The sequence below is a fragment of the Podarcis filfolensis genome, assembly GCF_964270895.1.
Source record: "Podarcis filfolensis genome assembly, chromosome: 15".
NCBI classification, from domain to species: Eukaryota; Metazoa; Chordata; class Lepidosauria; order Squamata; family Lacertidae; genus Podarcis; species Podarcis filfolensis.
Genome location: NC_139618.1, coordinates 7,591,165 through 7,607,931, shown reverse-complemented (window position 1 = coordinate 7,607,931; position 16,767 = coordinate 7,591,165). Strand labels below are relative to the sequence as shown.

At 44.5% G+C, this 16,767-nt stretch overlaps 1 long non-coding RNA gene across 5 annotated transcripts in view; it reads right to left on the bottom strand.

Moving 5' to 3' along the window:
* Window positions 1-16,204, bottom strand: part of LOC310750207 — a 42,686-nt gene extending 26,482 nt beyond the window's left edge. Inside the window, exons 1-3 of one of the 5 annotated variants that reach the window (XR_014541964.1) lie at window positions 16,057-16,204; window positions 10,863-10,911; window positions 4,978-5,118 (exon numbers count right to left, since the gene is read on the bottom strand). This is a non-coding gene — a long non-coding RNA (uncharacterized lncRNA). The remainder of the gene's footprint in view (window positions 1-4,977; window positions 5,119-10,862; window positions 10,912-16,056) is intronic. The other 4 variants (XR_014541965.1, XR_014541966.1, XR_014541967.1 and 1 more) reach the window with 4 other exon arrangements.
* Window positions 16,205-16,767: the final 563 nt, after the last annotated feature.

Genomic DNA, 16,767 nt, shown 5'->3' with positions numbered 1-16,767 from the left:
GAAAATATATTACTGCTGAGGTTTATAACATACCACAGCCACGGCCGGAGAGATTTATGCACTGCCTCTATTGAGTCTGTAATCGTCGAAAGGTGATGTCAAAATAACGACGAGACCCTGATTTATGCTGACAAAAGAGCCAGTAAAATATCAGTGTGGCAGACAGAATGGGTGTTCGGGGCTGAGGCTAACCAAAACAGACTGGATCCTATCGGTTTTCCTGGTGTATTAATAACTGGAGTAACATGCAATCACAATCCGCTACGCCACTGCTTGTGAAAACACTGTCTGGCAGAATCACCACCTTTGCCTATGTGATGCAAAGTATTCTCATTAATTGACAGAGATAGATCGTCATAACCACCCTGGCCCAGCTGCCACCTGGACCCCTCCTCTCAAACGTAATCGACAGCCGAGCAACAGCACTAAGCAAAAAAATACTGGTGACGAAGGGGGCAGAGGGGTCAAAGTAGATTTCACCATGTGTGTCTTTGTCCCACATGAGAATTCTGAAAACCAAACCACCGTATATTTTACTTCGACACTCCTGCTGAAGCGCACCCTATTGATTTTGATGGTGTTAACTTTTCAAGGAAGCACACCTAGAATCATAGAATCATAGAGTTGGAAGAGACCACAAGGGCCATCGAGTCCAACCCCCTGCCAAGCAGGAAACACCATCAGAGCACTCCTGACATATGGTTGTCAAGCCTCTGCTTAAAGACCTCCAAAGAAGGAGACTCCACCACACTCCTTGGCAGCAACTTCCACCGTCGAACAGCTCTTACTGTCAGGAAGTTCTTCCTAATGTTTAGGTGGAATCTTCTTTCTTGTAGTTTGGATCCATTGCTCCGTGTCCGCTTCTCTGGAGCACCAGAAAACAACCTTTCTCCCTCCTCTATGTGACATCCTTTTATATATTTGAACATGGCTATCATATCACCCCTTAACCTCCTCTTCTCCAGGCTAAACATGCCCAGCTCCCTTAGCCGTTCCTCATAAGGCATCGTTTCCAGGCCTTTGACCATTTTGGTTGCCCTCCTCTGGACATGTTCCAGTTTGTCAGTGTCCTTCCTGAACTGTGGTGCCCAGAACTGGACACAGTACTCCAGGTGAGGTCTGACCAGAGCAGACCTAGGATTGCTGCCTTATTATTTCTGTCTGGTTTATAATCTGTTTATCATTCACATATTATAAAAATGCCTTTCTTTCAAGTAACCTCAGGGGTCCAACCACAGAGTCAAGGGGCCCAAATACTTTCAGGGGGCAGTTTCCCCACCCTCCCAACACAGTCCAATGAAAAGTTAAGCACTCTGATATCCCAATGACTACAATGGGAGAGGTTTCAGTGTCTGCTTAACTTTTGCCATTGATAGTAACAGGGTTTTTTTAAAGCACATGTTCTGACTGGATTGTACTCTCCAGATTTGAGTATTTCTAGTGAGAAAAGTACCCCCCACACACACACACACTTCAAATATTAGCACTATTGCTAAAGCATTAATTCAGAGTGGATCACCAACCACATTTATTTATTCATTGTTTGTTTGTTAACAAAAGTGAAGAAATTCAACCATTCCCCTGCAAAATAATCAATCCCTCTTTGCACAGTCCCTGACAACTTTCAGTTTATAAGTATATAAACTCCATCAAGATCTCCACCAAGGCTAATCTCCATCCACAAATCTTTCCCAAATCTAGAAACTGTTAAACAAGCAGCCATAAGCAGTTGTCTGATGAATTCCTTACATTGTACAGCCAACTACCATTTCGTGCGAGGGATCTGTTCTGGCCCCTGTGTGTGTCACTGGAGCATGTATAAACATGCCCCACCCCATTCTGCCCTTTTGCTGATGTGTTGAGTAACGTTTTGGGGCCATTTTTAGGTTCAGCGCTGTGTGCGCATCTTGCAACATTTTGCAGCACGTGTTCCAGCACAGGGTCTAGACCAACCCCAATCTTCTATTTCCATACCAAAGTCATTTCCCCATAACACTTTTAAAAGTTGATAAATCACCAAAATCCTTGTCTAGCAAAAAAGAGTGGAGACTAAACCCTTCAATGCTGAACGAGCAGATTCAATTAGCTTTTCAAAAAAAAGTACGTTGCCCTCAAGCCTGCTCTTGTATGTCTTTTTTTTTTTTTGCTAGAAATATAGTACTCACTTGTCTCCACTGAAACCAGTTTAAAGGTAAGTTTCCTATTATTACTTTCATTTACTAACAACATGTAAACATTCAGCATTTAAAGGGGAATGGGGGCTGCTAACTATGTTGATCCCACACACATACAGTGGTACCTCGGGTTACATACGCTTCAGGTTACAGACTCCACTAACCCAGAAATAATACCTCAAGTTAAGAACTTGGCTTCAGGATGAGAACAGAAATCATGCTCCGGCGGGGCAGCGGCAGCAGGAGGCCCCATTAGCTAAAGTGGTGCTTCAGGTTAAGAACAGTTTCAGGTTAAGAATGGACCTCCGGAACAAATTAAGTACTTGACCAGAGGTACCACTGTACTGTATTTACTCGAATCTAATGCTCACCTTTTTTGGCCAAATTACATTGCAAAAATTAAGATGTGCATTAGATTTGATGGCACATTTACAATCGCCAGCAAATACTTTTTTTGCTTCCAAAGTTCTGAAAATTGAGGTGCGCATTAGATTCGATGGCACATTAGACTCAAGTAAATACGGTACGTATCCCTGGCGGAATGAACCTAGTCCGAAGAGCAAAATATTACAGCAGTATTTATATCAGGGCAGAGGTGGAAAACTTTTTTGAGCCTGAGGGTCATATTTCCTTCTGGGAAACCTTTCAAGGGCCACATGCGGGCGACAGGTGGAGGCAGAGGAAAAAGTGGAAGGGGCAAGTAACATAAATGTTGTCTTTGCACCATAGGCTAGTTTCTACACGCACGTATCAGAATCAAGGACTCATTCCAGCCAGGCAAAAACACTTTGGGTTTGAAGCAGGGTCACTGAGGTATGTGGCTTGAGGAAAGTGCTGAGGGCCAGAGAGAAGCATGGGAGGCCAGATTCAGCTCCCCATCCTTGCCGAGTCAGAAGGAGTTTCAAAACCAGGACCCAACACATCAGCCTGCCACAGACTGATTTTCATAGAGAAAGGCAGGGATGCTTTGTTGACTGAGTGGATTTTGGCTAGGGACAAAGTCTGGGAGCTCAACTGGCACAGGCTGGGATGATGGGTCAACACAATGCCAGGCCAACAAAATCCATACCCAAATGAGCTTCGAATATGGCAGTAACTAAAAATGCTGAATGATCAAAAGTAGATGGTTCCAGATGACAAAATCACTGAAGTGAGCTTCACTACATGGCATGTAAACTAAAATATGTTTGGCTCATACCATTTTAAGGGCACTGGCCCCACTTCAAAGGACTAGCCTGTAGGTTCATGGCAGAGCTCTGATGCAGAAATAACAAAGAAAATGGTGCACCTGCGCATACACAGAGGGCTTTCTCACTGCGGTCTTCCCACAGAATTCAAGAAAGGCTTACAGAAGTGATCATATATCTGCCACACAGATTAAAAAGCCCAGCACCCCCTCTATTGTTTTTTAGGAATTCAGCACTGACGCCCCGCACCTCTACTAACCAGCAAGCTAGAACCAGAGGACACATCGAGAGAACATTCAATAATTCTATACTGTTTTCTTTACTACCGGCCTATTTCCAATCCTTTCCCATCACATTTTCAAGACGTGGGGCTACCTTTGAAGGTGACTCAGAAACTACAACTAAGCCAGAATGCAGCAGCTGGACTGGTGACTGGGAGTGGCCACCGGGACCATATAACACCAGTCCTAAAGGATCTTCACTGGCTCCCAGTACGTTTCTGAGCACAATTCAGTGTGTTGGTGCTGACCTTTCAAGCCCTAAACGGCCTCGGCCCTGTATACCTGAAGGAGCATCTCCATTCCCATTGTTCAGACCTCAGACACTCAGGTCCAGCTCCAAGGGCCTTCTGGCGGTTCCTCACTGCAAGAAGCAAAGTTATAGGGAACCAGGCAGAGGGCCTTCTCAGTAGTGGCACCCTCCCTGTGGAATGCCTGCCCTTCAGATGTCAAGGAAATAAACAACTATCTGACTTTTAGAAGACATCTGAAGGCAGCCCTGTATCAGGAAATTTTTAATGTTTGATATTTTATTATGTTTCAATAGATGCTGTAAGCCACCCAGAGTGGGGCAGGGTATTATTATTATTATTATTATTATTATTATTATTATTAAGGCAGCCCTGTTCAGGAAAGTTTTTAATCTGTGATATTTTAGTGTATTTTTGGTTTCTATGGAAGCCGCCCAGAGTGGCTGGGGAAACCCAACCAGATGGGCGGGGTACAAATAAATAATAATAATAATAATAATAATAATTATTATTATTATTATTATTATTATTATTATTATTATTATTATTATTAACATTGTCTCTATAAGGACTAGAAACTTAGTTTTCAAAAACAAGAGGCGTTGGGGTTTGTTTGTTTGTTAACCTGTACTCACAGGCTTTTTACAAAGTGCTTTGGGAGTTGCAATTCTTTAGTTTGTATTCTTTAAGGCACCCATGAGAGCAAGGATATCTCCCAGTTAAGATCACCAGAGCCGCATTTAGAAAGAGACCTGAAGATATGTATTATAGCACTTGAATGATCCAACGCCAGATTTCTTTGTCCAAGGAGCAGCTGTTTGAGTTAAAAAAAAAAACCTGTGACAAGCAGCTCCCTCTGTGATGCTGAGAACACCCATTCAGCTGCCAATACGGATCATCAATGACATTGTATAAATGCAACATCGACAGAACACCCCGTGCCAAGCCTCTATCGATCAAAGTGTGCAGGAGATTAATCTCATTGGCTCTTCAGGGTATCATATGACTTAGTCTATTAGTACAAGTGGGTCAAAGAAAAAGTAAGGTCAGCGATGTAGTGCACAGACAGAGAATGACAAAGCATGACCTTTCATTGTGAGAACCCGCTTACGATGCAGCCACATTTATTTCTCCCGGCCGATGGTTAAAAGCTCATCTTGCATATCCTTCCTTGTCCGCTATGGTTTGTATCAATCAAAATAAAACTCCAATGCAGTCCAAGTTCTTTCTTTAAAAGAAAAAAAAATAAGAAAAAGACAAAAGATATTCTACTTAGCACCTTCAAAACACATCGCTTTTAACAATACGTGGACCATTAGCAATCAGCCTGCCATTCTGGTCCGTTTCATAGAAAATCAAGAGGCAAAATAATTGAGTCAATAGGAATACAAAAGGGATTGCTTCTCCAGCCCTGTTCTTCTGTGACAGGGTTGAAAATGTAAAAGCTCAGGGAATCAAAAAGAAGAAAGGGAGAATTGATTTGATTCACTGCTTCAGCAGAGGCAGAAATTTAACACTGGGTTTTTTGTTTTGTTTTTTTGCATGCTCTCCTATAAGGTGTTGCTTTTCTTTTTTGGGGGGGGGGAAGGAGGGAGAAGAGGGTTACACTAGAGACAGAAGGGAAAAACACCTTTGATCAGATTGAAGGCTTGAGACAAGAAAGGAGTGGATATTCCTGCATTTGATCCAAGTTCAACATGGAAAGTTGCAGTTTCAGATTCCTAGATTGAATGTTTCATATAGTAGATCTTCCTGTACTTGGGGCGGAGCTTAATGGCATCTGGCATGTTAGGGTGCTCCCGGTGGCTAAGAGTGAAGTCTGATTAAACTGAGGAGCAGGGGAGTTCATACACTAGGGGTGGAAAAATTTGCCTGGTCCACATTGTTAAGCAAACTGACCAAATTTATGCTTCCCTAACTAGTACATAAAGGGACGCAGGTGGCGCTGTGGGTTAAACCAACAGGACTAAGCCGCTTCTGGCGAACAAGAGCAGCGCACGGAAACGCTGTTTACCTTCCCACCGGAGCGGTACCTATTTATCTACTTGCACTTTGATGTGCTTTCGAACTGCTAGGTGTGCAGGAGCAGGGACCGAGCAACGGGAGCTCACCCCGTCACAGGGATTCGAACCGCCGACCTTCTGATCGGCAAGTCCTAGGCTCTGTGGTTTAACCCACAGCGCCACCAGCGTCCCTGTAACTGTCATGCCTGGGGCCAATTGCAGCACTCCAATCCTCCCTGTCTGGTCCTCCTCACAGGCCCACCCCTCCCTCCTTAGATGCTTTTGCCTGGCTTGAATGTGTCCTTGATCTGTGATGGTGCCTCTTGCTGGGCTGGATGGAGAAGGGTGGGTCTGTTTTTGAATCGCTGGAATATATCCTACCATGTGAAGTTAAGAGTCACATCCACTGCTTGCCCATTTTTCCTCTGGCCCCCCACACAACTGGCATGTGGCCTCTGAAAGCTTGCCCGTGAGGGAATGGGACCCCCAGGCCGAAAGTGCTCCCCACTCCTTGCCTTAGGTGATGTAAAGGTAACCGTCAGTGCATGACTGTTAGTAGGTTAGTAAGGTCTGTGAGCCCAGTGGAGCAATGTCTTTGGGAACCTTGGCCAAGTCACATTATCCCTGATTTTTTGCAGGGGGAGCAGGTTTCTGCATTGCCACTAAATTGCTGAAGGAGATGTGGAAGGCTTCTTTTGCAAACATCCACTCCTAGATAGGAAGGCAACGGCTGTTGAGACCCTTTTAAGAGCATTAAGCTGTACATTCAGCAACACACAATAGCGCTTAAATTAAAGTTGGGGCGGTGGCGATGCCTTAAAGGCTGCCATTACATTCTTAATGAAGTCCGTATGCTCTCTGCTGACGCAGTGGGGACATTGAAATCCACTGCTGTGGCAGCTGATTTGATGTGTTGACGAACGAGCCACACTGCTATAATAAGAAGTGTTTATTTGAATAATAAGGTCAGGGAGTTAAGTAGTTGGTATTCCAGTCATATGAAGCCGTTTGCACAGTGTCACTAATAATTAAAGCCTATAAAATTGGGGGGGGGGAGCCCTTGTCTAAACGCTTTCCCCAAATATACTCCACTATCTTGAAGAAACTCATCAGGGCAGCCAAGTGATCTTCGAGGCTTATTAATCGCTTCAGCTCCACAGCCAGGGCAAATTTATTTGCTTGAATTAGCATGTAATATACTTACAATAAAGCCGCCACAAGTCCCCACTTCAGAGATACAGTTTATTTAATAGGAAATCAGACCCGGGTATATATATAGCAGCAATACCTGTGTTGCTTACAAGGCCAAGCAATACCTTGCTGGGTTTCATGATACACTCGCTGAGTTGGGGGGGGGGGGAGAGAGAGACATGGGATGCAGGAAGTGCAATTCTACCACATGAGCTTTGGGAGGGGCTTTCTAATGCTCAGCCAAGGCTGAGCCATAGGCAAGTGTTGTAGGTGAAGTGATGAGCAAGGAAGGGGAAGAGCCAAGAGGAAGGCCTCCAAGGGATGCTGTGGAACACACCAGAGCAAGGAATAAACACTGTTAACTCATGCCAAGTCTTAGGTGGTGGGAGGGATTCAACTGTGCACTGCAAATTTAGGTTTCTGCAATTAAAAGTGGAAGAAAGTGCTCTGCTGCAACAGTACCACCTAAAAGCAAGCCGACGGTGGACTTTTTTGTGGTTAGGAAAGTGACTGGGAAATGCTCTAAAAATGGGCTAACCACTTTTGGACAGGATGAGGTATAACCTCCCTGTAAACTAGGGGTAGGCAAACTAAGGCCCGGGGGCCGGATGCGGCCCAATCGCCTTCTAAATCTGGCCCACGAATGGTCCAGGAATCAGTGTGTTTTTACATGAGTAGAATGTATCCTTTTATTTAAAATGCATCTCTGGGTTACTTCTAGGGCATAGGAATTCATTCATTTATTTTTTTCAAAATATAGTCTGACCCACCACATGGTCTGAGGTTCAGTGGATGGGCACATGGCTGAAAAAGGTTGCAGACCCCTGCTGTAAACCAATCAGAATGAAAGCTCAATTAAAAGTGGACATAATATAGCCTCTGTGCAAGCTTTGCACAAGCAAATCAGGATAAATTTTCAACAAACAGGTTGTCTGGAGGAGCCATTAACCTGCAGCGCTTCCTGTCTAGGACAGCTGAATGGCCAGCCTGAGTTGGCAGGATTAGTCCACAGCCAGACAATTCTGGACTGCATGGAGGAATGTTGTACAAAAATGTCTTACCCTCCATGGATGTGTCTAAACTGCTTTTAAAGTCATCCAAGGTGGAATCTACACACATGTAAAAAAACGTTCTGAAAATGCTTTTTGTAAAAGCGTTTTTAAAAATACATTGAATTTTCCATAAGGCTCACTATCACCATCTAGTGTCACAATTGTATATTGCACTTAAAACACACGTAAAACGTTTTATTTGCAGCTGTATAGCTGAGTCACAAGTCAATTGGCAGCCATCATGGCCTCTTGTGGGAACGAATTCCATAATTTAACTGTGTGCTATGTGCTATGTGCTATGTGAAAAAGTACCATATTTTTCGCTCTATAAGATGCACCAGACCACAAGGCGCACCTAGTTTTTGGAGGAGGAAAACAAGAAAAAAAATATTCTGAATCTCATAAGCCAGAACAGCAAGAGGGGTCGCTGCGCAGTGAAGGCAGCAATCCCTCTTGCTGTTCTGGCTTCTGTGATAGCTGTACAGCCTGCATTTGCTCCATAAGACGCACACACATTTCCCCTTACTTTTTAGGAGGGAAAAAAGTGAGTCTTATAGAGCAAAAAATACGGTATTTTCTCTTGCCTGTCCTGAACTTTCCAAAATTCAGCCAAGTTCTAGTATTATGACATAGGAAGAAAAAAATTCTATCCTTTTTCTCCACACTCTGCATCATTTTATACACCTTTGCCATACGCCGCTCTCTTACTTGCCTTTCCTCTGAACTAAAAAATCCCCCAATGGTCCTTTTGCAATAACATCAGGAAGCAAGCTGAGGATGCTGTCAGGTGGGGCCCAGTTGGGAGAGAGGTAGCATTGTGTTCTTCACAACATACAAAGCCAAGACAGAAGAACATATTGGCTTGGGGGAGAACCAGGAGCTGTAAAGCCATTGCAAAAACAGGAACAAGTGATTTGCGAGGAAGAGCAATATCCTTGGCATTCAAAATCTGCCAGGGCCAGCAGGGGCCAATAGAAGCCTGGCAATAGGATGGGAGACAGTGATGCATAGTCTGCACCTGTGCAAGAGGGACTGATTTGCTTTGGTTCCATATAGCAGGCCGTTTCTTGCACATAATACATCCTCTCCCACCTCTTCCCAATCTTCAAACTGCAGGCGGTGGCTGAACAAGGACAGACATCACACAAGACGGCAAAGTTCACCCTGACAGGGAAGAGTTCACCGGCACCACTCTCTCTTCTCAAACTTTATTATTCACAGTCTGAGCAGCAAATAATTCCTCTGTTCTTTTCTCCCGCTACTCAGCCACCCCCTGATTCTTTTCCTCCTTTGCCAAAGCTGTTCTCTATTATAGGAGGGCACAGGCATGCGCCAGAAGTGTCAGAGGCGTTAGACAAGGTATTAAGGAGGTGTCAATGGTAGAATAGCAGGGATTACAGGAAAGTCTAAATAATGTGTAAAATAAAACCAAAAAGGTGATAAAGTCGTTTGATAAGAAAGGCTGGAGAGAATAAAAAAAGGGGAGTGCAATTATTTTTTCATTTCGATTGTTCAGGCTGAAAAGCACTTTTGCGACTTAAGTGGCATTTCTTTCTCCTCCACCACCTCTTTTGGTGCATCATATTCCTCAATAATCACGTTATGGTTGCCAGCATTTTCGCAGCACAAAAAAAAAGCAGGGCGGGGGGAGAGAGAGAACAGCAAGACCACTTCACACAAATAATCCTCTTCGCATCTGAGCCGGCCCCATTGTGCTTTGCATCCCCAACAACATTTTGCACCGAGTCCAGCTTTGCAATCGTCGCCAGCATTTTCGCAACTTGGAATTAATAGCATGACACCCTTCCCTTTTCAAGGACTAGCAGGGGAGGAAGACGGGGTCCAGTGATGGCTGGAACTGGCTCCCTTCATAACCTTAAGGCCTTTCCAATGCGAAGAGTGTGTTATGTGCAAGGAATGTACAGCCTCTGCTCATACCTCCCAGATCAGCTCCTTCAATTGATCCTGCCCACTCGCTAAGATCATCAACAGAGGCCACCCTGTCAGTTCCAAACCCACATTTTGTTATAATAACAGAGAGGACCATTTCTGCCACACCCAAATTTTGAGAGTCTCTATCTAAAGAAATATTCATCTTGCCCCCTCCTTGTTGGTCATTCATTGCAGCTTCAAAACCTTCCTATTTAGAAAGGCCTTTGATTTTTAGAGACTGGGTTTTATCACTTAACTACCATACCAATATTATTTATTTCTTTATGAATGGTATTTCATATAAATTATATCCAATCCTTCTGTTGGTGCTTTTTTTTTTTTTACTTTTTAAAATCTGGTTATTATTGTGTTTTATATGACATTTCTTATTGCAACATTTAAAAGTTGTTTGATTGCCGGATTTCACTGTATTCTGCTCTTTTTATAGATTGCTATTTGAGTGCATTTGATTATACTTGCAAACTGCATCGAGCTGTATGAGAAAAAGCAGGGGATAAATTTTTGTGTGATAAAGGGGCATCCTGGGGAAGTCTCTTTGAAGTGTAGGATGATATACACACAGTATGTTAATGTGTATATGTGCACGAGTGTATTCAGTCATCTTTCCACAAGATAGTGTGAAGACACATTTTTCCGCCGCTCAAATGACAATATTTTGTCCCTAAGAAAAACCAATTCTACCCCAAGCCAAAGCATGCATCAGATTTTGCTGCAATCAGGCACACTAGATTTCTTCAAGAAGACCCCACCAAGAGATATCTCTCCAGACTCACTCTGACTTCCTGAGTCCTGTCAGTACATCCAGTAAGCTATGAGCAGCATCTGAAACCAGATTACACAAGTGTCCTGGGCGTGCACTGGGCGGTGTTTATGACATCACTAGCAGTGCTGAATCATAAGAAGCGCCCCACTCAATCAGGCCAATGGACCATCAACATCCTGTTCTCTCAGTGGCCAAACAGACGCCTTTGGGAAGCACAACAGCACGCTCCCCTCCTGCAGTTTCCAACATCTGGCATTCAGAGACATACTGCCTCTTACAGCAGAGGTATATAACACGGCCAGCATGACTAGTAGTTGCTGATAGCTTTATCCCAAAAGATAACACGGGGAAGGGTTCTAATGGAACACTTATTACTTGATGTTTTATTCTCACAACAGTCCTGCGAGGTGGACTCTGTCTTGTCCTCTGAGCCCCAGCATCTAATTCATATGGTGCGCCAGTCACCCCACTCAAGGGGGAGCCCTCAGTACCGTCTTTCACATTGTCCCAGCCTATGTATGTGGGTCTGCTGCCATCCACAGAGCCTGAGGATGATTTCTCTGCAACCTTTTCCATTCTACCCTACTGAGGAGCGTGTGACTGCAGACCAGATTACTGGTCCTATAAAATTGGCAAGCAGTTTATTAGCAGGGATAGGCAGGCTTTTGCTGAAACAACATCTTTCCAAATTCAGCTAGCAAGACTTGCTGGGAACTGTTCAGGTTCCTGATTTATCTTGTCTTGTACCTGCCCTGTGAGCCGCAAGCCTCGGTAGGTTAAGGTGAGAGGGGTGACTGGTCCTAGGTCAGTGAGCTACATGACTGAGCAGTGACTTGAACCTGGGTCTTCACAGTTCTGGTCTGACACTCTAAGGCAGCCCTTCTCAACCTGTAGGTCCCCAGATGTTGTTGAACTGCAACTCCCATCACCCCTAGCTAGCAAAGCCAGAGCTCAGGGATGATGGGAGTTGTAGTCCAACAACATCTGGGGACCCACAGGTTGAGAACCACTGCAAGCGTTACATCACAATGGCTCTGTCTGCATGTCACAGTAAACCATAGTTAATGGGAAAATGACAAAGAGTCTTGTGGCACCTAAATAATAGCAAATTATTGTGGCATAAGCTTTTGTAGACCGCACTCCATCAAATACATGTTTAGGGAAGCTTTTAATGTTTGATGCATTACTTTATTTTAATATTGTGTTGGAAGCCACCCAGAGTGGCTGGGGAAACCCAGCCAGATGTGGGTGGGGTATAAATAATATATTATTATTATTATTATTATTATTATTATTATTATTATTATTATTATCCTAAGTTCCATGTATATCTGTCTACACATTGGTTGCTGTTGCTGATGGGGACTGTAAATGCTGGGATCAAAAGAAAGAGAAATGAAGCAAGGTGCAGACAGCAATAATTGCATTATTAAATATGGAGGCTACAGACACACAGAGAGTTGTTGATAACCAAGATATACAAGGGTGAGACACTTAGCACATGTAGTATAAATCTAAAAACCTTGTCCCTATTCAAGTTAGAACACAGATGGAACACACAGGGGAGCAACACACCATGGTCCCTGGCTCAGCATCATGTCCAAACTAGCATTGTGGTTTGTTTAACTCCAAACACAGAACAAAGTGAAGCCACAATATCCAAGGGGAACCTTTATTATATTGTGTGTCTTGTTAATGTTTGTGCTTTGGCTTCTAGAGACCCTCATTATTTTACCTTGTCCTTCAAATGGCTTAAACCAGTCTTTCCCAACCTGCTGCCCTCCAGCTGCCTTGTACCCTGGAGGGCACCAGGTTGGGAAAGGCTGTCTTAAGCATTGAATGTAAGTGAAGGTAAAGTAAATACGGCATTGCAAATTAGGGAGGGGTTTTTTCTTCCTTCCCCAGTGTTGGTGGGAGATATTATTCCAATGAATTCCTCAGGTATAAAACACAAGGGATGAATCAAACGAGAGGATGTGAAGAGTTGTGTATGTTCCTGGGAGGGAGAAAAAGGAACTATTAATGCTCCTGAGTTATCTAGATGGCTTCAAGAGCCCATCACTGATCCATCTACAATCTTCACATATTCCACAGAGACACTTGACCTTCAATTAAAGCGAAATACTGCTTATTTTTGCAGCACCTTGCAGATACTGGCGTTGAAAGATTAACAAGTGAACCACAATTATAAAACCAAGCGCTCTGACGCACAAGAGGGCACTGCAATCAGATAAGGAACTTGTTGAAGCCCTGCTTTCCTAGAGTCTCACGGCAGTCAGCAGTCTCTCCACACACATGAATGAGAAAGGGAAACCTGTGGGCATTCTGTTTCAGCACACGACTCCGCTTGCCCTGAGAACAACTACATAAACTTGCCATAGGATAAGTAAAGATGTGCTGGTCTGAAGCCACTGGGGGAAGACACATTAAAGGCTGTCGTCTCCTAGAGCAGCGGCACAGAAATCTTTTTCAGCCCATAGGCAGCTTTCCCTTGAAGAACCTCCCAGGGACCACCTGCCAGTGGTGAGCAGGGCCTGAGGCAAAAGTGGCCAGAGCCAAGAATATAAATGTTACCACTGTACAGTAGGCTGCACACTCCTCTCTATCAAAAGGGATGCGGGTGGCATTGTGGTCTAAACCACTGAGCCTCTTGGGCTTGGCTGATCGGAGGGTCGGTGGTTCAAATCCACATGACGGGGTGAGCTCCCGTTGCTCTGTCCCAGCTTCTGCCAACCTAGCAGTTCGAAAGCATACCTGCGCAAGTAGATAAATAGGTACTACTGCGGTGGGAAGGTAAATGGCGTTTCTGTGTGCTCTGGTTTCCGTCACAGTGTTCCATTGCACCAGAAGTGGTTTAGACATGCTGGCCACAGGACCCGGAAAGCTGTCTGTGGACAAACGCCGGCTCCCTCAGCCTGAAGTGAGATGAGCACCATAACCCCATAGTCGCCTTTGACTGGACATAACCGTCCGGGGGTCATTTACCTTTACATCTCTATCCAGGAGCTAGAGGACTGACTCTTTCTAGCAGTGGCATCTGGTAGCCCCCGACCTGGAAGGGTGGCATGGCCAATTAAGCCACAGCGGTGTGGTCAAGAAGGTGGCTGAGTTAACACTCTCAGGAGCCCCAGCGTGGTGTGGTGGTTAAGAACGATAGACTCGTAATCTGGTGAACTGGGTTCGCTTCCCCGCTCCTTCACATACAGCTGCTGGGTGACCTTGGGCCAGTCACACTTCTCTGAAGTCTCTCAGCCTCACTCACCTCACAGACTGTTTATTGTGGGGGAGGAAGGGAAAGGAGATTGTTAGCCGCTTTGAGACTCCTTAAGGGGAGTGAAAGGCGGGGTATCAAGTCCAAACTCTTCTTCTTCAGCAGCAGCAGCAGCAGCTAGTATGGCCAATTATCAGGAATTATTGGAGCTGGAGGGCCAAAGGTTAGCCACCTGTTTTGAAGCCTCATTGGTTTCAGTGGAATTAAGTTTCCTTCATCTCCTTATCCCTCCTCCTGTGTAGAACTTGCTGAAACGTGGGAACCCCAGTCCCAGATCCTCTGCAACCACAACTGGGAAGGCAGCCAATGGGATGTTAATCCGGACTGAGTGCCTGAACACCTGCTAGCCTATCACTGCTATTCAAATCAAGTGTCTGAACCTCCTCCTTCTCCACCTCACAGGGAGCAGACTTTCCTCCAGAAAACACAGGCAGTTACCATCCAAAACAATGTGACGTAAAAAAAAAGAACCCAGAAACATCATTTATACCTTCCCTTCCTCGTTAGTCATTGCCAGGCCAGCTTCCCGATTCAGCTCTTTGCTACAGTAAACGCTGAGGCAGCAATCCACCACACAATCTTTCTTTTCCACTTTGAAAGTTTAGGGACATTGTGAAACCATTCCACAATATATAGCGGGTCACGCCAAGGAGTTGGCATCCATCTTTGCCATCCATCTGCTGCCTAAACTCCATTGCTGCTTTTGCTGAGGTTTCTCTCTTGGTCATCACATTTATTCCTGACTCATCTTCCCACCAACACCCCTGGTGGTTCCTACAATTTTTGTTCTCAGCCCTTCTAAAACCTTCTTGCTGGGAACTGCAAAGACTTGCGCACTACATAGTTAAAGCACTGTTTTACCACTTTAAACAGTCATGGCTTCCCACAAAGAATCCTGGGAACTGTAGGTTGTTTAAAAGTTTTAAGAGTTGTTAGGAGACCCCTAGTCTCCCCATAGAGCTACAACTTACAGAGTAGTTTAATAATCTATTCCTCTTCTCAGGGAGTTTTGGGAATTGTTGCTGTGTGAGGAGAACGCAGGTCTCCTAACAACCTCTCAGCACGCTTTACAGAATTCTTTGGGGAAAGCCATGACACTTTAAAGTACTATAAAAAGTAAAGGTAAAGGACCCCTGACAGTTAAGTCCAGTCGTAGACGACTCTGGGGTTGCGGTGCTCATCTTGCTTTACTGGCCGAGGGAGCCGGCGTTTGTCCCGGTCATGTGGCCAGCATGACTAAGCTGCTTCTAGCGCAACAGAACACTGAAACCAGAGCATTGCACGGAAACGCCGTACAGTGCTGATGGAGCCACATTCAGGCAGGAGACTGGTTATAGATTTTCTTCAGCATATTGAAATTGGTAGGACCAAGTGTCAAGCTAAGTCTCTTGGACACCGGCACAATTCATATCATGCCAAACCATGGCTGTGAAAGCTTTAACTTTCACAGCCATGGAAACTTTCACAGTTTGTAACTGGCCAGCAAACTAGAATCCAAAAACATGGCTTGAAATTAGATAGCTAACTATGGGTTTGGCATGAGGACTGAACTGAAAATCCATAACAAGTGGTCATTTCACTGCCTCCCAAAACTAGCTGGAGCTTAAGAGATGGGATTGCTAAACAGATGGAAAGGCAGTTCTAAACCATGTTCTCTGAACGTTTAAAAAACTCAAACCATGGTTTGACCCAGTGCTTTTTTTCTGGGGGGACGCAGGGGGACACGTACCCCTAAACATTTTTTGAATCTAAGTTTGGCCTCAGTGAGGGGCAGTACTTCAAAATGAGTAAGAAAATGAGAGTACCCTTAAACATTTTTTTAGAAAATAGCACTGGTTTGACCTATAAGGTTAGTATAATCTACTATTTTACTCCATGTCTGAACTTTAAAGACGCAGCCACCTCTTCCAACAGTTTTGACTAATATGCTCACCTCTTTTCCCTTTATTTCCATTTCCCTCGACTTTAATTCTTCCCCTTCTGCCACAATTTCTGTTTTCTTCCAGGGCTTTCTGCTTCCACCCTGCTTTTCTGAGCTGCCTTGAACAATCTCATCGCCCATGTTTTCCCCAACTACCAGGTTTGTGAAGCTTCTATTAAAAATGAACTCCTGATTGGCTCCCCAACATTCTGTTGGTCACTGTTGCCTCATAAAGGAAGGCAACATTAGGGACATAGGAATCTGCTTCACATCAGGTCAGATATATTGTCTGGTCTGGATGGAAGGAGCCCTTCAGAATCTCCAGCAAAGGACTTCCTCATGCTCTGATCCTTTAGGATCCTAAAACCTAGTGCCATCCAACTGCTTTGGATTACAAATCCCATCACATGGGTGAATGGGAGCTTAGTCACCTTCATACCATACATGTACAACACACTTAAAACACATTCTCCAAAGAATTCTGGGAATTACAGCTTACCCTTCAGAGAGCTACAGTTCCCAGGACCCTTAACAAACGACAGTCCCCAGGATTCTCTGGGGGATGCCGGGTGCTCTGAATGAATGGTATGCGTGAGAGCGTAGTCCAAAACATCTGAAGGACACTGCTTTAGAAAACTTCATTTTTAATGTAAGGTGGTGACCGGGTGTTAAAAAAACTTAAGGTTGGTGGGGTGGTGCCCTGTTCACCCAAATGGACCAGCC